General features: G+C 49.7%; 1 protein-coding gene across 1 annotated transcript in view; it reads left to right on the forward strand.

Moving 5' to 3' along the window:
* ZSWIM5 (zinc finger SWIM-type containing 5) overlaps nt 1–20,784 on the forward strand; it is a 97,017-nt gene that overhangs the window by 46,100 nt on the left and 30,133 nt on the right. The window lies entirely within an intron of this gene.

Consider the following 20,784-nt stretch of genomic DNA (forward strand, 5'->3'; position numbering starts at 1 on the left):
CAAAGGGCTCCTCTGTCTGCAGCGGGGCACGGCGAGAGACCTTCTGCATCTTTACTGCTAGAACACAAAAAAACCCCTTGCATCAGAACTTGCTATTTATATTTCTAGCTCTGAGACTCCTCAGCTGCATTATTAATGAAGCGTTTACCAATTAAGATAGATGAGTCTGCTCTTGAGGGTGTTTGTTAAGGTAAGGTACCTTATTAGCATATCTGATAGATATCATGCCAGGTGCTGATTAAAACCTTGTTGACTCCCCAGGGACAGAAGTCTTGAGGAAATAAGGTGGAGAAAGGTGTCCCGTTTCCTTTCCTGGCTTTGGATGTGCGGGGAGCAGGAAGAGGAGCTCCGCATCCCCTCCAAAGACACATCCCGGACCTCGTGAGCAGCTTGAAATGGGCACGGGGAGGAAATTAATCAGCCCAGATCAGAAATTCCAATAGCTGGAGCGATATAAGTGTGATTAATGCCTCCTGAATGCAAGAGGTGGAAAGACGCTGGGTTTGCTGCTCTTGCAAGGCCAGCAGTCTGTCAGGCAAGGAATTAGTTTCCAACACTGACCCTATGGATTCTAGAGGTCTGGAATTGATGCTTGCCTACGTTACAGCAGTTTGGCAGCTCACTAAATTAGGTTTGCAGGCAAAATGATGCTGCGAGGTGCAGCCAGCCCACATATGAAACCAATTTCTCCCTTTGAAACAGCACTAAGGAGGACGACCAGAAGAGAAACGAGATCATCTTTAGGTCTCTCGTGACCTACAAGAGTTGAGAAGTGTGTATTTGCTTTCCACATTTATTATAATATGGCAAAGGAACTATGTTGTAGGCTTTAATGATCTGCATGTGAAGAGCATCTTAAAATAGACTTTAAGATCTTCTTGGAACATACATATGTATTTATATTTTTATGGCTATAAAAATATATATTTACTGAACACACTGGCTTCGTTTCTCCATCTGCTAAATATAGTCACGTATGAAAGTTATATAGAAAATATAATTTTCCCCTAAATTATCCTGCTGTCGGTCTGCTTCAATTTCAGTGTCGGCAGAGGCGAGGAGCGAGTTGAGATGGGCTCTGTCGTGCTGCCGAGCGGGTGTCTGGAAGCACTTTGCCTGAGGATGGGGATTACTGGAGGCAGGGTTGGTGGCACCAGCCTTTATTAAGATTTGCCCAACAGTTCATGAGATAAGACCCTCTTTTCAGTTTTGCTTGTAATTTTATCAGGGTTTTAACCATCCGTGCTTTCAATTTCCGTGCTGGATATCAACCTCAAGCTGTTTGATTTCAGGAGGACAAAAAGAAAGGGGGAGCGTAAAATTGTCCTGCCATTATGGAGAGCCAGCTTGGAGAAGTACGTTGTTTTTTGTCCTGTTGAAGAAGTCAAGGAGCTTTTCTTGGAGCTTGCTCTGAAGCTCAGTGCAAGAGGAAGGGGGAGGAGGTGCCCATTTTGCGAGATGTCTTTGCCATCTCTCTGCAAACGTGGCCAAACCGATGAAAAGTTGGAATTTGCATGCACTCAGCAGAGACTGCTTTGATTCCGGGGCTGGTAATTACCCGAGTCCCTTCACAATGGACAAGGCTCCTTCCCACAGGGCTCCCCGGGGCGCCAGGGCTGGACGCCGGCCATCCCCGGCCACTGACTCCCTGGGGCTTGCTGCACCACAGCAGGATTTTCCTCTAATATCTGCAAGAGGGGAGCAGACAGGGAGCGAGGAGCTTGTCCCTAATCCCAGCTGGGCAGGCAGTTGTGACGGGGGCTGGCAGGGAACACAGGAAAATAGAGATGCTCCAGACAGGGGCAGAAGATTGGGATAGAGACCTGAGGAGGGAGAACTTCCAGGGCTGGGGAAAAGCATGGGGTGGCATTGTGCAACAGGGGCACGCCAGGTCAGTTTGTGTCATTCTGCCGTTTCCTAATTGTGCAGCTGCAGTAATGGCCCTTCGCCGGGTGCCGTGTCTCCAGTGCGGCGCTTGCAGGGGTCTGCAGAGGTGCTTGCGCCACGTTTGGGAGATCAGCAGATGGATCCTCTACACAGAGCCTGAAATGTGTAACTGTTGCTAAAATCAGCTTTTACAATAAGTGCAAGCACTTTCAAAAAATGGATCGTTCCTCTTGCAAACTCCAGCTCAAACAGTCACTTTAAAATAAATACACTTCTGTAGTGTCTGCAGTTGGGCCTGGCTGGAGAGGCTGGAGTCTGCCTTGTGGGAAGCATCATGATGCTAGAGTTTGTTTTTGTTCATGTTTGGAGTGTTTTGCTGAGAAGGAAGCAGCCAGCAGAGCAGTCTCTGGGTAGGATCTCGGATGGGGGACTCTACCATTCCTGTTTTCACTCTGCTGGGCTTGGAGCGGGAATTGGGAGAGCATTGAGATAGCAGTCACAAGCAACATGTCTCCGGACAAGAGGCTGTTGAAGAAGATGCCGTCTCTTCATTGTTTATTCTTGTCTGGTCATCTGGGACCTCATCACTGGTGGATGGGAGTGCTCCTGGTTCACGTCTGCAGCAGAGTGAGTGGGTCAGTTGAGTTCTCTTGGACCTTCTGCTTCCCGACTCGCTCGTGTCCCACAATGGCAACGTGGCAGGACATCCCGCAATGTGGAAGGACACCATTGCAAATGTGCTGAAGGTCCAGAAATGACCGTGGTCACGCCAGCATATGTAGGCAGGCTTCACATCTGCAGCCCTAAGTGCCAAGGAGGAACCTGCTTTTTGGATTTGAATTGATGCATCCAGCTGCCAGAGCAGAAATGTATAGCTATGGGGAGGGCAAAGGTAGCAATGGATCAGCTTTGAAAGGTGTTAGTGGTCTTGCCTTTCCTTTTGCTATCAAAGGAGCATCACGGTAAAAGGCTGCCTCCATGCTGCTGCCTACCAGATATGAGGGGTTGGATGCTTGGGGAAGTGAGAGCGAGTGGATCCTGTGTTTGGGATGTGTTTCTTTCGTCAAGGATGTGATGTACTGAGAGGCAGCAGGAAGGAGAGTTTGTGGGGGAGAGCCTGAATGAAATGGGGCCGTGGGGAGCTGGGTGGCTGACGTGCTTGTCGGTGTTTTCAAGAAGGTTTCCTTGTAAGCGTTTGACGAACATTTGCTCTAAATTCACAATCAAATTCTTTCTTCTGTTGTACAAAAAAGCTACCAATGAAAATAGACAAGCTCTCTGGGTCATTTCCAGATGCCCTTAGTGAGGCAGAAGTGTTTATTTTTTATGGGCCAATTTTTGTAGTCTACCAGAACATCTTGTACTGTCTAATGCTGCATGGAGCAATAGCTCTGCAGAGTGTGTTTAATAAGAGCAATGAGCTCTCAGGGATATTCAAATCAGAGTTAGTTTCCTCGCATGTACGCACTCGATAGTATGTGTTATAAAACATCTGGATCCTCAGTTGCACTAAAGAAATCAAATGGCCAAGTCAACCTGAAAGTCGTACTAGGGCTCTGCCTGGGGAATCACCATGGGCAGCCCTTTCCTCTGCTGCAGGGACCTTGAGCAGATGGCCTGCCTTTTTTTTCCCCTCTTCTTTTTTCTTATTTTCCTCCTCTTCAGGATCTGCAGATCAGGAGTAAAAATCAGCTTTGAATTCTCTGTCAGCATGAGGAACCACAAGTCAAAAAGGGGCTCTCTGGCTGTGGTTCCACAGCTGCGTGGGAGGTGAAGAGCCCTTGGCTCTCCTGTCTCTGCATCCACCCTTCTCCTGCTGCAGTTCTTGGCTTCACCTCCCAGGTCTGGCCTTCTGTTGCTGGTGGTACTGGCGCGGCGGTGGATGGCGTAGGAGGATGTTGGCGGCAGCAGCTCCACCGCAGCATCCCGGCTCTCTGCCGTGCCTCCAGCCCCGGTCCCTGCATGTCGAGGTGTGCAGTGCCCTGCTTTGGGGCTTCTTGTGAGCTGCTGGGCAGGTAGCTGAGTGTCGTGCATCCAAGGTGAGTGATGGTGTCCAGAGAAGCATACATGCAAGGAAGGCCTGTGCAGGTGCTTCCGCAGAGCCCTTGGTGTGAGCTCTCTTGCTGTTAGACACACCCCGGCAAGGCTTTTCCACCAGCCCCACAAGGCAGGGCTTATTCCTCTTCCAAAGGACCACTGTCTGTCTTCCATCGTGCCCTGGGCTCTTTCTCTACACATTTACCGCAGGAAATGAGGGCGGTGTGACAGGTACCGGCGGGGAGACTGTGCTGCTGTGTTGGGTTTGGCAGTCATGGCACCAAAGGCTGGGACATGGTTGGTTGGGTGAATTTGCTGCTTCTGTTTGACCGTAAAACCAATCTTTCCCTTTGTGGATAAGCGTGTAGGGGAATGACGATCCATTAAAACAGATTTAGCCTTTCCAATAGGAAATCTGTTCAGCAGTGACTTTTATCAATGGCCACTGTCCTCTGGAAATGTCCCTGACATGCCCATGTCCCTGTGTGGTGTGACTTGGTTAGAAGACTTTGCTGTGCAGATGGAATAGAGCTGTAAGCAGCTCCGTTTCACTGAAGGAGCTGGCAGAAAAAGCAGCTCTTGGGAAGCTGCGGTGCTTTCTGTGTCTTTGCTACATCAGGGGAAGGGAGAGCAATAGTTTTACATTAGGGGTTTCTGAAATTACTCTTTGCAGACTGGGAGAACATGTCCCCCTTGGCTTGGAAAGGCAGCGGGTTGTGTTTTAGACTAAGCCTGTTCAGTGCGGGTGGCAATGCGCTACATTCGGCAGGGAAACCAGCTACCTCCTGTTTCAAATCAGGGTGGGAGATGCGGTGGGAATCGGCCCTGGAGCACGTTTGCTTGTTGTTGGCGTGGGCAGTTTGCCTGTGAAGCGTGTCAGCGTGGGTGGGGGAGCCAGGAGGGACTCAAACTCGTGTCCAACGCTCACGTAGGGTTGTTCCCTTGGTGCTGCACCAGTAATTTGAGTGACATTTGAATTACTTGCTATAACCTGCTTGCAGATGCTGTGAAGTGATGCTCAGCCCTTTCCAGTGTGGCTTGCTGAAGGGACCAAGTCCCAAGGATCTGGGACCGTTCTCCTGTTCACGTTTCTCTGTACACTCTCAAGGTATTTGTGCATGTGTGTGCAATGAGCTGGGCATAAGCCTGAGCTACTCCAGTCAGTGCTGGTGGGCTGGGGACCCCCGAAGGGGTGTCACATGCTCTCATACATGCTGTATGTGCTTCATGAGGGTGCTGAGAGAAGCAAACTGGAAATGATGGGCTGAGCAGAAGAAACATTTCCTGGGGGTGCAACATGTGGGTTCCCCCACCCCATGTGTGATGTGTTAGAAACCAAGAGCCCTTCTCTGTGCCTGTACATCCCAACTGCACTCTCCCCATTCAGCGGGAAAAGGACATAAATTGGGGTCCTGCCGGGGTAAGTGGGGAAACTTGCTGCTGAAACAGGTTCCTGTACCAGCACGGTACAACTCCAGATGGCACTGCTTTGGTGTAATTAATGATATACAGGTGGCACAGTGGACCATACGCAGCACCACTCAGCCACGCAGCTGGGTCTGCAGTGCACAGTGGTGGAGATGGGTCTTTTCTTCCCTTGCAGCTCCTAGTGGGGAGTCCTGCTGATTCCTTTGAAGATGCAAGTCTTGGTATGACTGCCCTGCTTGGGAGGCAAGCCCACCCTTTGGTCTGATCCACTTGCCCTCATGGCTGTATGGACCATCTGCAGGAGCAGAGGTTGTGCAGAGGATGGGTTGGGACTGGTGTGCCAGCAAACGCCCCAAAAGATTTCATGCCTCATCCAGGAGGGCTTCATGCTCACTATAGTTTGGGCAACACATCCCCTGCTTGACCTCGGGTCATCTTTTGTACAGCTGAGGTGCTGTGTGCTGAAGCTGAACAGAAAAGGACAGAAATCATATAGGTTTTGGTGAGTCTGTGCTTTACCGTGCAGCGTAGGTACAGTCAGAAGTTGGATGGTTGAATAACATTTGAAGGAGAAAATGTTTGTCCTGAACCCTGGTGCTTGATCGTCAGTTCTGAACATGCCTTGCGATTGTCTTTATTTTTTGTGTGTCTATCTGTAGAGCGAGAGTGATAATTAATGCAGAATTGCTCTCCTGGGTTCTGGCAAAGCCAATACTAATTTTCTGAAGTCTGGTCAGAAGTACTGAAGGTGCAGTTTTAGGCAGGGCTGCGGGTTGAACATTTCTCCATTTGGCTCCTATTACTTTGATTGTAAAACATGACTTGGAGATTTTCAGTCAGCATTAAAGTCAGAGCATCAATCTAAACCGGGGAAGTGCTGGATTTCAGATGATTACATATTCCAAAAAATTACCTTAGCTTGACCTTGGAAGATGGGACGGCCAGCATCAGATTTATGTATTTTTAATGCACCTTTTCATTTTTACTTCTTTCAGACAGGCTTTTTTCCTTTATAGAGCTTTCTTTCTGCAGCATTTTGTGAATGCACTGGTTGTTTTCTAACGAGCCAAATAACTTCAACCTGCTCCTTAAAATACCTCAGTGAGGCCTAGAAGGGACATTATCCCAGCTTTGCAGTCAGGGAAACCAAAGCCCAAAGAGGGTGAGAGGTCCCAGGCGGTTGCGATCCTCATTACAAGCAATGGAAACCGGGGTTGTTCTCAGCAGCGTTGGGTCTCCAGCCCCTGTGAGCCGGGCAGGAGACTATGGGTGTTCAGAGAGCTGGAGCTCCAGTCTCACCCAAGAACCATTCGCCAGGAAAACGCTCGTCTTGGAGAAGCGCCAGGGGGTTGGTGGAAGGGACCGTGTCTGGGAGTGACACGGGCTGGGTTGCTGCCACGTCACCTCCCCGGCGGTGCGGAGTGAAGGATGCTCGGAGGCTGCCCGCTGGGGAGAGGTGGGTGTTTGAAGTGGGGACCTGAGTTGTTTCACAGAGCTGGGACCACACAATGGCTGGTGGTTTCGCCTGTGTCTCTGGAGTGGGGAGGGGGCGATGAGATACATGCTGCTCGCATGCCTGTGCTCCGGCTTGATGTGGTCTCGCCGAGCGAATCAAAGCTTTTGCTTTGAAGGCAGTGGAGGGGGAAGGGGCTGTCTTTGTTCTGCTCTTTGGAGAGCACTGGAAATCCTTCAGCCTAGAAGACTACACCCTTCATTATCCTCTGTGTTATTGGCCCCAGATTGGAAGTATGGCTCTGTCATGTGAAGTATTTGGTTATTTATACGGTTAATGTTTAACAGAGTTGGAGTATTAGAATTAAAGAGGGGATGAGCTTCCAACTTTGCATGGTTAAGGGCTAATAAAATTTCTCTGATCCAGTGTTGTCCTTCCACCAGAGGGGATTTTTTACATTAGCTTTGGAGTGTTAAAAAGACATCTCCTGTATTTGAGGCAGATGGATCTGTTGGCTTCAGACAAAGTGGATGTGCAAAAATGTCAGATTAAATATCCAGTTGGTGCAGATGCAGGTGGCTGAAAGTTTCAAGGTGAGTTTAATTGACATCTTCAATGGCAGTAGCTGGGTTCAGCAGCCTCTGCCATGGAGATCCCTGGGTGCAAAGGAGCAGAACGCAGGCTGGGTGGGCAGTGGACTGGAAGGTGGAGCGTGGCGGGAGGCTGGGCCACCCAGCCATGGCTTTGCCACTCATACCAGCCTCAGCCACACTGTTATGGCTGTTGACTCACTGTAGGACAGCCTGCAAATGGCAACTGGTGCATCTTCCAGGGGTGTTGAGCTACGATAGCATTTTCCAGGTGTTTGGCATGGGGATTGCAAAGGTGTGCCTGGGGCAGCCCCTGGGGCTGGTGCCGTCCAGGGGACAGTAAGAGATGGGAACAGCACTTGAGGCTGGCTGAGCTTAACAGAGCCTATGATGGGATTGATGTAGCAATGGGTCTGTGTTTCATTTCTTTTTTCTTTAGTTTACTTAGACCTACAGGTCTGGTGTTGTCTTCCCCCAGCACACTTCATACCAATTGCCTAAATCCAGCAACTTCTCTTGGTGGCACAGAGCTCTTGAAGTTGAATTCCTTACCACTTACATGATTGGAGATGCTGAGGACAGCATGGCTTTTCATACCTATCTTAAGGTGAAGGCTGAGGGATAAGGGCTTTGTGGCATCCTGGAGGTCCCATGGGGTAGAGTGCTTGCGACTGCCCCAGAGGCTCCTCAACGCTGTCGCTCACTTAAAAATCAGGTTGATTTCTAGTAAACCAACAGGACTGAAGGCAGCCAGGACTGCAGAGTTGCTGCTTGTATTTAGGTGTCCTGATTATCTGCTCCAGGTTTTCTTTCCCTCTTACCTCTCACTCACTCCTGCCTGCACAGATTCTGAGTATACTGGGAATGTAATTTGCCTCTACTTTGGTCCGGTGTACTGATATGATTGATAACTCATGTTTTACTGCTGACAGCCATTTTTATCCTTTCCTTTTGGTTGGAGAAACAAGGAGGGATGTATGAAAGCAAGGCTGTTGGAGTTGCATGGGTGGAAGATCCAGAGATTATGTTTTGCCTTTGCAAATGTGCATCATGAGCGTGATGGGATCTCTGCTCCTCCTTGTCCTTCCAACCATTTCTCCTCAGTGTCAAGGATGCAAGAAAGTGCTGATGTGTCTTGTACCTGCAAGCATCACTTGCTTGTTAGCTGGATGGAGCCAGCCTGCTTTCAGCTCTCCCGAGAAGTGCTTGTCTTTCCATCCATGATGGGTTCATCTCTAGGTTTAACAGACTGGTTTCCCCAAACAAGGAACTGAATTGATTTTAGAAGAATACACCTCTTGTGTAAGATGTTGAGGTCATGATCCATGAGAGCAGCCTGTAGACTGCGTTTTCAGATCTGTTCATCACCAAGACGCACTTAGGTTTTATTTCAAAATTTCTATTTTTATTTACATTTCACCTGCTAGGTCCCAGATTTGGTGCATTCTCCTTCTGAAGGCGGCTGAGCCCTCAAGCTGCTGTAGAAGCTTGTGAGGTTTCCATCTCTTGTGGAGGAAACACAGTGTGGAATTTGACTCCTAAGGGAAACAGCAAGTGGAAAGCGTGATCCAGCATATAGAAGTATTTACTTTTTAAAGACAAGCGGCAACGTCCTGTCCCTCTGCCCTATGCTCTCCCTATTTCAGATTAAAAAAAATTCTTGTTTATCTTAAGGAAGATAATTAATAAGGAATGGCAATTGCTCTTTAGAGAGAGAGGCTGCCGAAAGCTGTGATCATTTTAGTTTGGCACGTGTGTTATCCTCATCGCAGGGGCAGGATGGAATCTACCCACATGGACCCAATTTCAGGTGTCGTCTCAATGAGGGCGACTTTCCCAGCATCGGCCCTGACCCCTCTCATTACCGCAATTTAGTCTGCAATTACGCGCCATCCTCAGCCTGGCGGCTGCTGGATTTTACCCAAAACCTTGCAAATATTCCACGTTGAGCCAAAGGATGTCACCTGGGGGGAGGGCAGGGCTGAGGTTTCCTTCCCAGCGAGGCTGCGGTGGCGCGTGGGCTCCTCGCATCCCTCGCTCTGTGCTTCACAGCCGGCTGTCCCTTGGCACTCGCCTTTGCTACCGGACCCTGCTGCCTCAGTTTCCCCGCTCCTGGCTCAACACGGGGTGGGGAAGGCGGCGGGGAGATCCCCAGCAGCTCTGCTTGCTGGATGGGTGAGACACCCCCAAGCCAGGATGTGTCACCCACGGTGTGAGGATGCTCCCCCTTTTCTGGGGGTGTCTGTGGACCCTCTTTCAAGGGTTAGCGAAAGATTTCCTCTGCTGCTTCCTGGTCTAATACCATGTAACACTTGCGTTATGTGCTGATTAGGGCGATTCCTAAAACCCTTTGCTGAGACTGTGGGTAAAACTGCCTTCTCTCAAATTACCAGCTTCGCTTTTCAAAGGGAAGAGAGGAGTCAACTCCCCAGTCGCTCATCTGGTTTTGCTTTTTACTCAGTTTCTGTCCAGTTATGCTAAGCTCATTGTGTTTTTGGTTGCTTCCAATTTCAAGTTGAGATAAATCTGCTGATAACTCTCTGGCACACATGGTTTCTGCTGCCAGGGAGCCCTGCCTGGCTCTCACCACTGAGCATCGAGGCAAACTGGGAGCTGTGGGAGGCTGCCGGGGTGAGCTTTCACTCTGCTGGGGCTTTCAGGTTGTATTTCAGCCAGCCGGTAGATAGTTGGCTGGGATATTGCAGCCCTTTTCCATTCTTTTTCCCCATCCTTCTTTTTCCCCATCCTTCTTTTTCCCCATCCTTCTTTTTCCCCATCCTTCTTTTTCCCCATCCTTCTTTTTCCCCTTCCTTCCCCAAGGGACTTCATTACTCAAATAGGTCTGTGGTTAGAGGAGTTGGACACTCTCCATCCACCACCAAGTAGGACCTCATGCTCCATAATGGGAGAAAACCACCACTAAATGCCTCACGTCACGCTTTTCCCCTTTGGTCCTGTGTATTTGGCGTTAACTGCACAATATAGGTTTCCTTTTGTTTTAACTGTGATGAATTCCAGGGAGAGGGAATGGATCTCTCCCTTGTTTTTCTTTCTACTGTAGCCCCAGCCATCCCGATGACAGATCTTGTCATTACGTGGTGTCATTTTAGATGTTTGCACTGCACCAAAAGCAAATGGAAGAGCCTGCAGTATAGGCTGTGGATTGAATAACAATATTTTTCCAGAAAAGAAAAGAAAATCTGTGAAGTTTTTAATCAGAAACACGAGTTTCGCGGAGGCAGCCCGTACACCCCTCCCGACCCAGCGAAGCGATGGCTCGCATCTCCATGGCTATCAGCCTTTGTGGGCCTTTGTGTTTCTGGAGGCTGTGAAGCCGTGGTGCTGTCTGGAACTTGAGAAGCAGGAGGACTCGTGTTTTCCCGTGTGTGGTGGATCCTTAAGGACAGCTTTCCAGTTGCAGGCTCTTCACTCAAGCAGAGGTTTGTGACGTGCAGCCGGGAGATGCTGGGGACAACACATGGCCAGAGGAACTAGGGTGGGCAGTGCTGAGGGGCTTAAATCACCACATGGGAATCTGCTTCTTGTGAAATGCCTGCATGCTAAAACCAGTGAAAACTGCTGATGCAGGAGAGTGGAGCATCTTTGTCAGGCATCTGTCTCCCAACTGCCTTCCTTTCAAGCGCGGAGAGCTGCTGGGGATGTCTCTGCTCCACAGACCTCCCGCTGCCTTCCTGACGTCTCAGAAGGGTCATGTGAAAGCTAATGTGATCAAAAGGGGTTTTTAAGTGTTATTTAAAGCATGATGACTGTTCTGCAGAGCGTTTTTGGGTGATTTCACTGCTCGTCAGCTGTGACCCCAAACTTCACTCAGGGGTCTCACCACGGAGGAGATACTGGCCACTGAGAACTTGCATGTGGTTGCCTTGCTTGGGTTTGTCTTGTCCCTCTTTGATTTTTCTTATAGATGCCTTGATGTTACACTCTAAACAGTGTTGATTTTTGTGGGTGGTGGCAGTGGACAGTGTGTCAGGGATCCCTTTTGTGGTACCATTTGTGGGGCTTGGCAGAATGGCCATGGCAAGGAGTCCATCTGCTCTGGCACAGCCTCTGGGCTCCATGGAATTGTCTGAGTAAGTTTGGGTGTGATGTATAGTTTGGTAGGACTGGAGGATATCCAGCAAAACCCGGTCCTTGTTGAAGAGGTAGAAAACCCATCCACTCACAGGTTGCATTGTGCTTGGGAGCTGCCAGAGCGCATTGGGATGCTTTGCAGGTTTCTCCACTGTCAGAGTTGGTGATTCTCAGATACCCTCAACAGACTTCATACATACGATGGATGGAAGCCTTGCGACCCCCCCAGGGATGTGCATAACCGCTGACATCCCTCCTATGAGGGACCAACAGGGGATGGGGGACCCTGGTGTGCAGGCAGGACTATTGCAGGAAGAGTGCAGAGCCAAGATGGAGATATTGGAAGCACAACATGACAGCAAGCGTTCCCTCCTCCACAGTGTGGTCCTGCTTAATGTCCCCATGTAGCTTATCCTTTCCCAGCTCTGTGCCGAGATCCCAGGGACAGGAATCATTTGCTTTACTCAGTGATGTGGGGCAGATGTTACACCTCAGGATGCAAAGTCCTCCAACCTCTCTCACTAAACGTTTCCTCTTACTTTGTAACTTCTGGGTTGAAAGCAAGCTGGAAAAACATTTTTTCCACACAAAATCAAGGTGTGTACCCTTCCTCCTTCACTTCAGTTTTTGTTGGACATGGAAATTCAGCATCAACCTCCCCAAGCTTGACACCACCCCTCACCTCCTCTTCTGGGATTGCTCTGGTCAGGGTTGTCACCGAGGGCTGGTGGCCAACCAGCCACTGGTGTGCAGCATTTATTTGAATGACTCCCTGTCTTGGAATTAAAGTCCCTTCCTTCAGGAATAATTAATACACTCACAAAGTTTCCCAAAATGATTCTGGAATAAAATGTCCACAGAGGAGGCTGAGCTGGAATAGCAATTGCTGAATAATTCATTCTGCAATGAGTAGTTAATTTCCCTATATGGAGGAACCCTAATAAGCTCCAAATTTCAGGCTTTACTGATTTGGGGGTAGAAGGGGAAGGAAACCACTAAGTCTTTGTGAAGCTACTGAAGTGAGCTAAACTGTTTAAGTGTAATAATACTTCTAGAATATAGAAATTGTTTGGCTGTGGTCTCCTTAGTAAAATTCAATGGCAAAAACAGAAGAAAAAGGGTGAATTTATTATAAATGGGAGCTGTGAAAGTTGGCAGGAGAGCGGTGCCGTCCTGGTGCCTGCTCTGGGGGTCTGGGCCCAGCTCCCAAGTGGAGGATGGAGAGGAGAAATACCAAAAGGTGTCATCTCAGAGGTCTTTTCTCCTCTTTGGGGGAGTAGTTTCAATGCAGAGCCCTTTTCTGTGCTTAAAAGCGAGGTTTTGGGAAGGAAGTTAATTGACCTTTTCAGCAAATCTATTACCGAGGCCATTACCACAAATGCTACTGAAATGTTTTGTAAATATAATGTTCATTTAACAACATTGCCAATAACTTAGAAAGTCAGACTTTTTCTTCCCTTAAAAAAAAACAGAGCTATTCTTAGTGGAAAAAATGTCTTTTTTGGGAAGAATTTGGAGCAGATTTTCGTACTGAATCTAGGCTGCCTCACTCCCTCAGAAGGCTTCTGAGAGCCAGGAAAATTATCACTAATAACTTCCCTATAAATTGTAGAGCTGCTATTTTAAGGTCTGGTGTCTTGGGGAGGAGCCGGGGTGGTGTCCTGCTTCCCTCCATTGCTGCGCGATGCCCTGCTTTGATTCTGGTTCTTGTTAAGCTGGCGGCTGGTCCTGCCCCATGCAAATAAATCAGGATGCTCCAAGGCTTGGTTTTGCTTTTGATTTTCCATATTGCTGGGTTGAGTTTGGGTTTTGGTTTGGAGGTGGCCCACTCCGGAGGCAGCTTTAAGTGGCAAAATGTGCATTGAGTGCAATTTATCTTTGGGTATTTGGAGGCTGCTCCCCAGCCTGAGGGTAAGACCTGGAAAAGCTGCCGATGCAGAAGGGAGGCCACATCTCAGAAAAGCGAGTTGGCAAGGAGAGCAGTTACATAGGGAGGAAAGGATGTCCATGGCGCTGGAGCGACTTCTTCCCCAACCAGAGGGTGCCCAGGGATGAGCCCTTAACTTGGGGGCAACAGCTTAAGGGCTCTGGCATGGGATGCACTTTGCTTTTAGGGGTCAGGATGATGTTTTTGTGAGGCTAAGAGTTATGTGAATTGCCACATAGAAAAGAGGATGGAGGGAAGAGCACTGCTCCGCTGGCTTTCGAGTGCGTTGAAGGTCAGTGATCCCACCATAGTGACGCTTGCATGAAGGGATAAGAGGCATTTCCTAATTAAAACCTGTACAAGAAGCCAGCTTCTCAGCTGTTGGAAGCCTGGATGGCTCCCTTGGAGCTGGGAGATGACCCCCCGCTCAGCCTCGCATGTGAGTTTTGGCATCTCCCGTTGGTTTCCTTGGGGCAGGCGGGGTGGTGACAGCACGGGGCTGGCTCTGCTCTGCGCAGCCTCGGCTGATGGGATGCACGAGCCCGGAAACTCCACCAAAAAGTGCATTTCCTCCCTGTGGATATTTTCTTTCATGCTTGAAAACAACCCTGCATCTTAGAAAACACCTGATCTATAACAAAGAACTGCATTGCTCCTCGTTCAGACACAGCTGCTCTTGAAGGCAGAGAGAAGAGGGATGCTTTTGGGATGGTCACAGAGACATGTTGCTTCTCTTCCTTGATGTAGAGATGGTGCATTTACCGCTTCTGCCGAAAAATGCACTGCACATTCTCATCCTTCTGATTTCTCATGGTTTTAAGAGAGCTCTTTGTATTCAAGCTTACCATGAGATATACTGTAGCAGTAAAGAGCAGAGACTTGACAGCATTTTGCCACCAGTTATTATGTGGGCAGCACATGTTAGCAAAGATGCGGTGAACGTTTCCTCGTCAAAGCCCTTTCTATTGCTTACGCTGCTGAAAAAATGGCATTCGGGTTGGTTTGTGTTAAATCTGAACTGCTAGTGGAAGAATTCAGCTTGCAGGGGTTTACCTTAGCAGAGGAAATCAGTCTGAGCTTTAAAACTGGTTGTATTTTTTCCTTCTTCCCCCAAACCATATGTCTTTGGATCAAGGGTTGTGCATCTGGGTAGATTAAAAGCCCATTTGCTGGCAGGCGGCGGAAGGATGTGGAAGGTGATGTGGGGAGGGGTGGTCTTGGCTTTGGGGCTGGCAACAAAGATCAAATAAACCCGGGTCTTCAGGTTCGGATGGGCAACAAAGAGCACTCTGGGTCGGGGAGAAAATGGGGGAACAGTTTTGAATATTTTGGGGGAATGTCACAGATCGGGACCAGTCATCTGGAGCACAGGGTTGGTGCAGCCACCCCCTGAGCTGGCGAGGGGGAGGAAAAAATACTCCATTTCAGGCTTCTAGATAAACAAACACCAGAAATCTCATAAGGGTAATAATGGAAATCACTGGGAAATTGAGTTAATACAAGGGCATCTGTGTAAGTGAATGCTCGGGATAGGGAAACGGCTTTGTCCTTTAACTCTACTAATGCTGGAGCAGATGGGAAGCGCGGAGTGCTTCACGCATTAGCTGGCTCGGATAAAGAGCAAGGCAGAGGCCGGTCCTTGTGGCTGATTAGAGGTTAACAGGGATAGAAACCAGCGGATTGACTCTTCATTTGCAGGGGGTGTTGTGGGATCAGAGCAGATGGCAGAGAGAGCGTCCCTCCAGCTTACTCAGCTGCTCAGAGGAGCTTACGGCTCCCTCCAGCACAAACAGCCCCGCTTGCATCTCCTCTGTTTACAGCTGCAGCTCCTACTTTTTCCCCGGCCTACCCTGAGGGACAGTATTTCTCCTAAACCTGTGGTAGTTGGTGTGCGAGGCCGTAGGCGTGTGAGGGGACTCTTGGCGGCACGGCGCATCCTCTCTAACTCGGCCGTATCCCTTTGTTACAGCTCCTCCAGCATCGGCTCAGCCGCGGGCACGGCTCCTTCCCGGCGGCTTCTAATGGCCTTTGTTAGCTCTGCAAAGGCCAGAGGTGCTTTTCCAGGGTGGTGATGGCTGGGAAAGTACAGGAGCATGGTGGGGACTGGGGAGGAGGGCTGAATGGGGGGAAAAGTGTAGAGCTGAGAAAGAGCGGCTGCCTTGTGCTGGAGCAGCATCGTCCCGGCCGGCCAGCGCCTGCGTCCTCCATCCCTGCCAAGGTCTCGCTCAAAGGCAACACCTTTGCTTGCGGTCACAAAAGGAAACTGCTCTGGGGAGGAGGGAGGATGTAAACTCATACCAGCTCTGCTCATTGACTCTCTGGAAGCCTGGATTCTCTATTTTGCAAGGGAGAAATGGCAATTGATTCAGCATTACCCTCTTTCTTTTTGTCTGCCAGTGCTCTGAAAAGGCACATTTTATCTGTGTGTGACAACACCTGCCTAGGGTGCCTCTCATTGAGCCGCGCTGAATCAAAAGAGCAACAAGAAAAGTGGGTTTAATTGCACACATCTTCAGCGGAGTCTTTCTTGCACTGGCAGCACAAAAGGCCAGCTCTGCGCTGGTTGAATGGAGCCCGGGAGGGCTGGGGCGCGCCGTACTCTCCGTTACTATCGGAGGCAGATGATTCACTTTGCTGGAGCATTGTCATGTGCAAATGAGTTCATGAGCCCATCTCCTTTCCAACTGCAAGGTCAGGGACTAAGCAATTGTCAGCATCAGCCAGCTGGAGGAATTGATCTAGAGGCTGGAAAGCTTTGGGAGATTTTACTAACCTCCACTTCCCACTGCGTGAGCACCGACACCTTCCTCCCACGGGTGTTGTCTATGTTACAAATATTGACCGATTTTAAGTTCGTGTTTGGAAAGCTGCTGTTTTGAGGCATGGAAATGTGACCGAGAATGGCTTATAAATAACACTTGGTGCAGTAATTATTATTCATTGCTAGTTATGGCTTTCACACAGTGGAAAAACAAATGGTTTTTCCACTAGGAGCTGGAGCTGCAGTCCGTTTAATCACTAAAGAGCTTGGAATTGCTTTAGTTTAAAATACCTTTCCACTGTGGTTTGGAAATTAAAAAAATATATGTATATATATTTGGGTCATGTTAACCTAGTGTATACGACTTGAGCTGAGGGTTCAAGTTTACCTCGGCTGCATCTGCTGAGCCCCAGAAATATCCACGTGTTTGTTCCCATTCGGTTTTGCAGAGCTCCTGCCCACAGGAAGGCAGAGCAGCCCAAACACGGATTGGAAATGGGGTTGGTATGACTAGAGATGGGGTCCTGGGAGCTGAGCGTGGGGCACAAGAGCAGCGAGGAGCTGAGTTGCTGTCCCCTGCAGCCACCCCTCTCCAGGTGGGATGCCGGGGAGTGCAGCTGGTGCCTTTGGGAACCTGTGTGGATGGGCTTTCCATCATGTTGCTCCTAATGGAACCTGCCCAAAATACCAGCCTGTTACTAGGAGGTTGCTCGAGGCTGCATCCCACCAGTGGCCCTTGCCCAGGGGGATGGACGTGGTTGCGCATTTCCTTCTGCAGAGCTGTTCCTTGCCCCACTTTGAGGTTTCCACAAAGACTGGGAAAAGCCTACACAGAAGGCAGAGGAGCCACAGTGATGTGAAGAAACACTGCCTCCATTACCCATGCATTACTGGTCCTCATCCTCTTGTGCAGCAACTTCAGATGGTCTCTGGGCTGGGATGTAGATGGCTGCTCTGGTGTGAAGGCGACTGTCTCCAGGCTAGGGTGTAGAGCTGGCTGCTCTGGTGTGAAGGCGACTGTCTCCAGGCTAGGGTGTAGAGATGGCTGCTCTGGTGTGAAGGCGACTGTCTCCAGGCTAGGGTGTAGAGCTGGCTGCTCTGGTGTGAAGGCGGCCTCCCCGGCAGGATTGCTGTAGCGCTCCATGAAAGGCAAGCAAGTGTTGCACCTGGGAAGAGCGAGCTAATGTTTCCAAATGGCACAACTTTGCAGATGACAACTGTGACTCCTGCCGGGGCTGCGGTGCGAAATGTGGGGGACAGCGTGAGCAGCAGCTGCCGGAGCGGAGGGAGCAGAGCTGAGTTCTCCAGTTCCCAGACAGTGTTTTAGATATGGGGTACTCCTCTTCCTCCTCCTCCTCTTCATGGGTGTTGGAGGGCTCCTCATGACACAGTTATAAGAAAGGAAGGGGCTACACCTGGGTTTTGCATGTTTCCAGGCTTTAAATTTGCACCTGTGGTCTGCCTGTCTCCAAACTTTAGGTATTTTGATGTAATCAGCTTGGAAATGGGCTTTACCTTCTATGGTTTGTTGGAGGACCCAAGACTAGAGGTCTCCAGAGCTGGCCTGTCGGTGTGTTGGAGCTGCGGGACAGGCTGGTAGTCTCTCCTGACAGGTGGCTTTGGAGACCTGGGTTAAAAATGCCCAGCTGAAAGACAAGCTGCTCTTTCTTACAGAACCGGAAGGGTTTGCAAAGCTCCTTTTGCTTGAGTAGGTTTAGAGATCAATGAATTCTCCAACTTGGTTAAAGATAGTTCTGTTGAGGCTTTAGTGGTCTTGTCTTAATAGGACAATCTCCTGTGCTGGAGCTCCTGCTAAAGGCTTGATCCTTCAGAGCCCAGGGGTGTTCTATGAATCTGTGCTCCTCTCAGCCCATGGAGTTTATCAGCTCCAAAAAGAACAGTGTTGCCCAGCTGATGACTTTAGAAGTGCCACTGATGTGGAGCTCACGAACTCCAAGACGACATTTCTAGGGTCTATTTTAATTTAAATCAGAGGCACACCATCCTGCCGCACTAATGCAAGGTTCTTCCTCCAGTGTTTTGTCTCTGTTTGATGGGTAAGTGGTATTAGGAAGATGTGCTCATCATGCCATGTGTGCCTGTGATTTGTGGCACCTTTCTGTGTTCTTTCTGGGGCAGGTGTGAGCATTTGGCTCCCTTGGCAACCTGGATCAGAGGCATCCACTGGAAAGCATCCCTGGTTAAAGTAGGGGAGGCTGTTCTGGGGGCGACGTTGTTCTTGGGACAAAGCTGGGCTCTGATGGGTGTAACGAGTCTATAGTTACAAATATGTTATTTAATTATTTTCTGTCGTTTTCAAGCCCTGGCACTGTGACTTTGCTGGCAGCAAATCAAACACCAAGTTAGCTTATATTAAGGAACAGAAGATGAAATCCTAGATAAGCACTTAGCTATAGGAATGTCTTAAATTGAAATATGCAGGGGAAACTTGGAGGAAAGTGTTTCATTTTGCTCTCAGTGCTAGCCAGACCCTGAGTCTGCAGCCAGGGTGGTGTTTCTCTCTGCTGCAGTGCTGGTATCACCTGCCCCACGTGCTTCTTGGGACATAAAGTGAACACTGAGGAGGGTACAGTGACACCTGTCCTCCTTCAGAGTGACCTGTAGCCTTTTGGTAGTTGTAGCATCAGAGTTTTGTGGGGACCAGGCATGAGTGCTTCAATGGATGATGGGGTAACCGTAGCGTACCTTTTAACCACCGCTCTTCTCTGGGACGGTGATACCCATCACTGCTGAGCTGGTGAAGCCGTCTCCATCTCCCACCCATGGGTGCTGGGGTGCGGACCTGGCCACAGAGCAGGGTGCAGTGTGGTAGCTGCAGGCTCGCCTCCTGTTAGTGTAAATAGCCCCAAATAATGCTGCAGTTCCTGCCAGCTTCTCTCCTTCTTCCTCTCGCCATGTTTAATTTCTGACTAAGCTTTTGATAAATGTTTTGTATAGAGTTGCGAGTTTATCTTAAGCAGACCTGCTACCACCAGGGTGAAAATCTAAACCAAGGCTTGACTTAGGCCCCGAGTGCCAGATGAACTTGGCAGCTGCTAACATGCTGAATGGTCTTGTTGGACCTGCAGAACCTGGCTATGGGTTTCAAGGACCGATTCTGGCTGGGTATGGGGAGCACAGCTTTTAGGACGCCTGAGAGCAGCCTGGGAAGCATCTGGGTGAGTTCCCCCTCTCAGAGGGGCAAGTTCAGACCACCGTTGATGTATTTTCAGACTTACACCTGTCCAAAACAGGCTGTTTAGTTAAATGAGTTCCGCCAGCGTTATACCAGTTAGCCCCAATTGGGGTCTGGCCCATGATCCTGCTAAAATAAGTGTTTCAAGGCAGTGTTTATGGCTAGTAATTTGTCTTAAAGGGTTTTATGTATATTTGTGTATGTGCCTATGGGTGTATGTATGTGTATATACATACATTCTTGCTCAGGAACGTGCTTTCCAATCCTTATAACTCGTTCAAAAAGTAAACTAGGGAGAAACTGGCAGCGAGTCGGAGCCGCCTGCCAAGCATTACAGACCAGAGAAGTGGTAAAACATAAACACTTTGGAGTTTATCCTCAGGATTTATGTAGTTTGGCTGCCGAGGGACAGACTTGAGTGGAGCGGGGGTGCTCGTTACCCCCTGGCCATGCTGCTCCCACGGCGCCGAGCCCGGCACCTCGGCAGCCACATTTCCACTCCCGGCAGCGTGCGAGCGAGAGGGCAGCGCGGGGCTGCCCGTCCCTTCCCTCCCTCTCCACTGGCCGTGTGGGGTGGGTTTTGGATGAACAGGTCCGTGTCCCCATCCCCTGCACTAAAGTGAAAGCAGACCTCCTTGACGCTTAATCAGATTTGAATGTGGTTTTTGGCGTGGCTTTAAAGAGACTGGCAGTGAATAGCTGGTTTTGATGCCATTTATTAAAAACCTCTGGTAGAATGTGTCTCGGAAAACCTTTGTGAGAGCTGGCAAATGCACAAGGGTTTGATGTAGTTAATGTATTTTAATCTTCACCCCCCACCCCTTTTCCTTTTCTGTCACTAATTGTAGGGCTCTCAGCTGTCTGCTGCCTTCTCCGGGGGGATGGCAGCCTCCGCAGGGACCTCGGTACAAACATGGGCTTAATGTGGTTGCAGTGGCACAGAGAAAAGTGAGCATCCTCTTTGGGAAACAGGGGAGGGGCGGGTGGCACAGGGCACCAAATCCCAGTTGCCATGCCAGGCTGTGACCTCGGGGCACCCAGTGCTCCTGAGCACATTAATTAACCTCCTGGTGTGGCCACATTCTTCTTGAAGCCATGAGGCAGGCAGATGGGGGAAATGAAAATGTCCCTTTTCCAGGTGGCTGGGCAAGCGCAAAGTGTTGGTGTTGGACCACCTTGGCAACCAGCTCCTGGGAAGGGCTCCCTGGTCTTTCAGCTTGAGGTTGATGGGCACCCAGTCTTCTCTTGTTGACTTTATCCCTCGCTCGCCGCGTGTGGCAGGGGCTGTCAGGAGCACCGTGACGTTTGTGTGAGCGGTTTGGGCCGTCCCTGCAGCTCGACACGCGGATCGTGCCGATGAGCGGCTGGCGTCGTGGCCACAGTATTTCAGGGAAAGCTCAAGAGCTTGTAGGG

Source organism: Columba livia, chromosome 8 (assembly GCF_036013475.1).
Source record: "Columba livia isolate bColLiv1 breed racing homer chromosome 8, bColLiv1.pat.W.v2, whole genome shotgun sequence".
Taxonomy (NCBI): Eukaryota; Metazoa; Chordata; class Aves; order Columbiformes; family Columbidae; genus Columba; species Columba livia.